General features: G+C 41.9%; 1 long non-coding RNA gene across 1 annotated transcript; it reads left to right on the forward strand.

Moving 5' to 3' along the window:
- The first annotated feature begins 1,001 nt into the window (after nucleotides 1–1,001).
- On the forward strand, nucleotides 1,002–6,646 carry LOC139828514 (uncharacterized). The gene is made up of 3 exons (XR_011740196.1): nucleotides 1,002–1,203; nucleotides 3,710–3,859; nucleotides 6,452–6,646. It is a non-coding gene; the product is annotated as an uncharacterized lncRNA (long non-coding RNA).
- Nucleotides 6,647–6,882: the final 236 nt, after the last annotated feature.

Below are 6,882 nucleotides of genomic sequence, written 5' to 3' on the forward strand. Positions count from 1 at the left end.
AAGTCCATGTTGGAGATGTGACCAAGTGAGAAAACCAGAGAAATGCTACGTGGCTTTGCAAAGACCCCCCGGCCTTCCTGCTCTGGAAAAGAAGACCTCATAAAGTCAGCCACGTGTTGAAGAGTGGTGAAAATGTGAAGTATGATGAGGAGAAACCATCCAGGTCATTTGGTTGGCCCTGTTCTGCCTGGAAAAGTGTCTGAGCTCCAGGACTAGAGACGGCACAACCCAAGGGTGCTGGTGTCTTGGTCCTGACCCAGGGCAGGTACATCAGAAGTGAGACTGTGATTCCTCCCTTCACTCCTTATTCACTCCTTATGCTACATTCTTTTCAAACGTGTATTTTTGAGATGTTTTGGTTTGAATTTGCTGGCTGTGCAGCTCAGAACCAGGTGTCTCTGGTCATGTGGAGGCAGGAGGAGCTCTTGGGACATGGACACACTGGCCAGGACACGCTGCCGACCCTGCAGCCCACCTTTGTGCTCAGATACGAATTAGCAAAACAAGCTTATAACAAAATTAAAGAATTTAATTTTGATTAGTTTTGTCTTCCCCTGAGGAAAATTCACAATCTCTTTTTTTTTCCCTTGACAGACAGTACTTTAGTTCTCATGTTCTTCATTTTACTGGTGACCATCTGGTGCTTTGTAGATACTTTCCTGATGTTGGATATTGATTTCTGTAATGATTCCCGTGCAACCTGGCTCTGATTATTTGATTTTTTTTCCTGTTTTTTAAAGTAGATTAGATACTATGTTTTGATGTTGGCTCTGGTCGCTTACTTTTTCCTTCACAATGAAAAGAGAACATGCCGAAATGTAAATAACTTTTTAAGAAAAGAAAATTCAACAAGGTGTGTAATGTTCTTGTAGAAACAGTAAGACATGCCATGGAGACTGTGCTTTTAGTTGTTGCCCTAAGCATTCATCTAATGTGCTTTAGCAAGAATTGTGGCTTTCTGTACATTTCTCAGCTCACCTGATCCATAAGGACATGGTGGCCCCAGCTGCATGGAACCAGACCCCACCGGAGATGTGCATCCACAGGGCATTTTGAATTTCTTGGCTCCCAGGATCTGCCGTGGGTGCTGCCATTGAGGAGAAGACTGAACCCTTGAAGGATTGGCTGAGCACCCCTTGGAGCATCTCTCCAGACTCACTTGGACCCAGACAGCAGCAGAGGACCATGAACACTGTGGGTGAGGTAGGAGCCATCTCAGTTCTTGGTGGCTTTTGCAAACATTGCCCCAAAACCTTATGTTGAAAAAGACCTTTTAAGGTCATCAAGTCCATCTGTTAATCCACCACTGCAAAGTTCACCACTATCAGATTGGTTATTAGGAACATTTCTTCATGGTCTCCTGTTAAAATATTTAGAGTGTGCAGTTCTGTTTTATCTTCCCAACGTCAATATCAGAGCTTAATGTCAATATTAGTATGAAGTGTCTGCAAGGGTTTGGGAAATAAGAATCATGGAGTCACCATCCCTGAAGGGGTTGAACAGACATGTAGATGAGGTTCTCGGGGACATGGGGTAGTCCCGGGGTTGGGTTAACTGTTGGACTCCATGATCTTAAGGGTCTCTTCCAACCAAAATGATTCTGTAATTCTATAAAATGTGTCCCTGAGAACCTCATCTCCATCTGTCCAACTCTCCAGGGATGGTGCCTCCAGCACTGCCCTGGGCAGCCTGTTCCAATGCCCCACAGCCCTTTGGGGAAGAAATTGTTCCCCAGATTCAACCTCAACCTCCCCTGGTGCAACTTGAGGCCGTTTCCTCTGCTCCTGGCGCTTGTTCCTGGGGAGCAGAGCCCGACCCCCCCTGGCTCCAAGCTCCTTTCAGGCAGTTCAGAGATCAGGAGGTCTCCCCTCAGCTCCTGTTCTCCAGCTGAACCCCCCAGGTCCCTCAACCTCTCCCATCACACTTGTGCTCCATCCACTCCACCAGCTGCCGTCACCTCCTCAGGCGTGGAACAGCCCCAATACACTCGCATATTGCACTGATGGAGAAGTTATCCCAAAAAACCCTTAGAAAACACATATTGTTGTGGAAACATCCCACTGCATCCTGTTAAAATATTTAGAGCGTGCCGTTCTGTTTTAGCATTCCAACATCAATATCAGAGTTAAATGTCAATATTAGTATGAAGTGTCTGTGAGGGTTTGGGAAATAAGAATCAGAAAGATCAAATATTTTATTTATGCACAGTAAATTTTTAAAGTCTCCCCTGTGTTTTGATCGAAAATGCATATTACTGAACAATTTCGTTTCAGAAGTCTTTCTCTGATGTAAGATTTATTAGGTATCTGCGATGGTCTGATTGAAATAGTTGAAAAGTCAACGTTACCCTTACCTGCACCCTGGGCAGTGCTATTTAAAGGTTTCTGCTGTTCTGGGGTTCCTCTGATAAAAGAAATAATAATTACAAACTATTTGTGGTGTGTTGCATGTCTGGAGCAATCCACAGTTTATAAATGTTTATATATATATATATATATATACATATATATATATATATATATATATATATATGTTCCCAAGTCTTTTAAAACTACCCCCTGGCACAGCCTCGGGGCTCCCACCTGCCGCTCTGGGAGCCGCTATCGTGGCTCCAGGTTTTTGGCTTTTTGCAGGAAATCTCCTTTGCTTTTGCTCTTAGGAACACAGAGAAAACCCCTGCAAATAATAATAATAAGGGGACAGATGGTCGCAGGTGACTTGCAGATGTGGTTGCAGAGGTTATTGAGAAACAAACTCCATGCAAAGAATCCAGGACAGCAGATTTTTGCTGCAGTTATTTACTTGTCTATACTTCAAGGGTACCCATAGATGCACATATTAATATTGCAGTGAAGCTCCGAAATGTTTTCAGACAGACTTCAGCTCCCTGGAAAATTATTACAATGATACATATATATGGCATTGAACATTTTTTTAAAGTTAATAGAGTGCAATTAATACATCCTGGGCTTTTATTTGTGAAGCAATGTTTTTCTTTTCCTTTGAAATAAAATGTTTTAAATAAGAATGATACTGTACAAGACAAACAAACAAAGCAAGCTCCCTTTAGAGACAAATTTTGTTGATTCTTAGTAATCTTTAAAAATTTACTGGCAACTAAACATGTTTGCCTTTAATTACTAATTACTGTCACGTAGCGTTCCCTTCACCTCCAGATGAAGGCTGCAACGTGAGTTACAGGCGGCTTTACTGGTGCTTATCTTTTATATAAATAGTCTCTTTAAAATTTGCTATGGTTACTGTTGAATCCTTGTATGCTGCAGATTATTATATTTTTTTAAATTTCTGAGTATTTAGAAGTGAGTTGTATCCATTTCTTCTTGAAACCATAGTTGATGATAGCATTTTATAACTGAAGGCAGAATGAGAGATTCTTGCAGTTATTTGCTGTTTATATCCCTGTTTCCATATTTAATTTCACGCATTCATAAACTGGGCCAAATCCTGGTAAAACCTGAGCATCTTCTGCTAATGTTCAATTGTGGATCTGACAGTGACTGTTGTCATAGCAGTGCTGTTTCTCCCTGAAAATCTGTTTTGCGTAGAATACCTGAAATTGTTTTTATGGTTAATACATCCATATATATCCATACACATTATCTATATGTTTATAGATGCATATGCATTTGTGTGCCTGTGTGTATATAAATATAACTCTCCAATATAATTCTTTCCTTTCCTCTTCTAGGATATTACCCAGAGTGTGACCGTCTACGAAGCTTTTGCTTGAATGACCCATGTTTGGCTGAGGCTCCTGTTCTTAATTAAAAGCTAAAAGTATGAGTCTGCAGAGAAAAATTACAGCTCAGATTCACTCTAGCAAGTGAAAAGCGAGAAGGTGGGTTGGACCAGATGATCTCCAGAGGTCCCTTCCGACCCCAACCGTCCTGTGAAGGTTGAGGACCAAGCTCCCGCATCCCGGGATGGAGCTGCTGTGGGCCAAGGGTTTAACAGCAGCTCGTGTCTTCGCCGGGGGATGCTGCTGCTTCCTGGTTTTGGCAGGACCCAACATATTGTCATCAGTAAACAAATAACGCTAATAATAGACTAATTCTGGGCAGCCAGACAAGTGTTGCTGGTTCTCACTATCCCCCATGACAGCAGTGGGCTTTGCAGTCACATATGACCTTCCCCAAACTGTGTTCACATCACTTTTGCTTTTCATCATAAGTAGCTATAACTGGGGAAAACAACTTGCTATAATTTTCATCGCTTCAATATAAGGATTGACTTGAACAGCAACTCTATTTTTTTTTAACTCGACAATGATTTTTTTTTTGGCATGGAAAGCACTACTACTTTATTCCTTTGCTCAAACTGATAATTTTAAAGCCCACATAGAGGCTTTAAATGTACCGCTCGTGCCCTTTTCTGCCAAGGTTGTTTATTGGCATATAGAGAAACAGTTTGTGATTAATGAAACTGTTCATTATAGCCATTTATTTTACGCAGGAGCACCACATAGGTGTTTATTGGAGGTGGTGGCGACATTGCGTGATCAGGGGCCCTGTCCGAGGGCTGGAGTATAATTATAGAATCGCTATCATTTGCATTTTGCCAGGATGCTGCCGGTAAATATTAATGGATTACTTTTTATTCATTTAGCCTGTGTTTTTGAAAGATGCCTAAAAACAAAAAGATCATATCTGTATGTTGTTTTTTAATTTATTTTCACCTTTTTGTCTCCTTTGGAGACCCCTAGTGTATCAGCACTTTGTTTACCACAAATTAAACCTTAGCTGATTGTTTACCAGACTGGAGACCCTTGTGCATTACTCCAGCACTTTCCCTTTTTTTAATAATCACAACCTGGGATTCATTTGCAAGAGGCCCTAATCTGCATGAGAATTATACAATTAACTTTTGATTAACCGCCTAGTTCTTTTCGAAACCGCCGTGTATAGGATACTCTGCATTTAAATAATTTTCCTTAAATTGGGAGCAGGCCTTTCATTAAACCGGTGAGTTTGACTAAACAACAACATTTGGAGATAATCAGGGTCAAAACAATAGGCGAGGCTGCAAGGCTAGAATGTCATCTTTAAATATAACAGCTGAGATAAAGGCACCCAGATTGCGCCTTATCGAAACACAAAAAATCAAAGCTCTCTCTTGTCTGTGGCAAAATACCAGGCCCTGGTGTTTAGGGCGACCATTGTTTGGGCCTATAAGTGTTGCAGGATTTGCATTCAGAGAGCCGGGTCTAACACACATTACATCACGTAGGGTACTTATCTCGGAGTCTGACAATAATTATCAGGAAGAATATACTCAGAATGACTTTTTTGTGATTTTTATGCATCCCCAACACAAGGAAGGGGAGATAACAGCTTTATGAAAAAGGGGAGAGTCTCCAAAGGCTCTCCCTGGAGCTGCGTTCTTCGATTAAATTTGCTATGCCACTCTGGTGTGCTGAACAAGTGGAAAGAAAGACTATGAGGCTTTTATAGAGGGTAATAATAGTCCTGAACACAGCCCTTACCAAAAGATAAGATCCATTGTCAAAACAAACAAAAGGAGCGGTATTAAACACCACTTGAAGAATATATATGAGCAAAGTTTTAAATCCTTGGCTTCTTTTTTCATACCTTGAACCCGCCTTTATCGTGTGGCCGTGTTCTAAGCAGAAACCTTTTCAGGCATGGAAGTTCTCGCCTTTCTCTCTGTCATGCACCAGGGTTTAGCGGTGGGGTCTATCTGTCATCCCAGGAAATACAGAGAAGAGACTTAAGCCAAGTTTGGTGTCTGGTCTTTTTTGATGTATTTGCCAACAATACAGTATTTTCTTCATGTAATCCCTTTGCTGAAGGGTGCCATAATGAATTACTGCTCATTTTTCGCAAGGTGACTGTGTTCTTGCATCAAAGGCACTGCTCATCACAATACGGTTGAGGGTGCTGTACCCCTAGGTTGGACATGAGAAAGGAATTGTTGCCCCTGAGGGTGGTGAGAGCCTGGCCCGGGTTGGCCAGAGAGGTGGTGGCTGAACCATCCCTGGAGACATCCCAGGCCAGGCTGGACGGGGCTCTGAGCAACCTGAGCTGGTGAAGATGTCCCTGCTCATGGCAGGGGTGGCACTGGGGGAGCTGGGAAGGTCCCTCCAACCCAAACTATTCTGTGATTCTAATATCTTCATGACAAGGTGGTGATTCCCAGACATCCCTTGACACGGGATCAGTCTCTCCCTGGGTCCAACAGTTCCCAGCCTGCTGCTGGCTTTGATTTTGATGGTAATTCGAGTGTCTGCTTCTCTCTAATAGGCACAGATTTGACCTGGAAGTTGGGCAATCCAGGTAAATTCTTCCTCAAAAGTGCAAGGGTGATGATTGCCAGAGCTGGGTAAAGGGAATGTACATCATCCTGGGAAAAATCACGGGCACAAGGTACAAATTATAATTTTTTTATTATTATTATTTTTTCCCTCTTACAGTTGTGATTACTGGTTTAGGAATAGACATTTAGCAGCAAGCACAGCGTGCGGAGAAACAAATGTATGGATAAACGACACGCAAAGTAAAGCAACGCTGAGTTTTGTCTACAAAATTTGACTACCACCAGACATTCAAGAAAGAGAAAACTGCTTAAAACAACAGGTACATTCTGTATATTACTTGTAGTTAAACTTAAAGGCTACTTCTACGTTTTGATCTTGAGTTGCTTGATTGTTATTTCACCTCTCCGTCACAACCTGCCATCACTTGCTCCTACATCTGCTCTCAAACTCCCCTCTGTCGACATGGGAGGCAAAGAAATCACCAAAAAAATATTATTTAAGAAATGTAAATAAGATGTAAAGGAGATGGAGTGAGAAATTTCCAAGGGCCTAAGTGCTAAGAACTACCAAAGATGCTTTTGGAAACT

The sequence above is a fragment of the Patagioenas fasciata genome, chromosome 8 (assembly GCF_037038585.1).
Source record: "Patagioenas fasciata isolate bPatFas1 chromosome 8, bPatFas1.hap1, whole genome shotgun sequence".
NCBI classification, from domain to species: Eukaryota; Metazoa; Chordata; class Aves; order Columbiformes; family Columbidae; genus Patagioenas; species Patagioenas fasciata.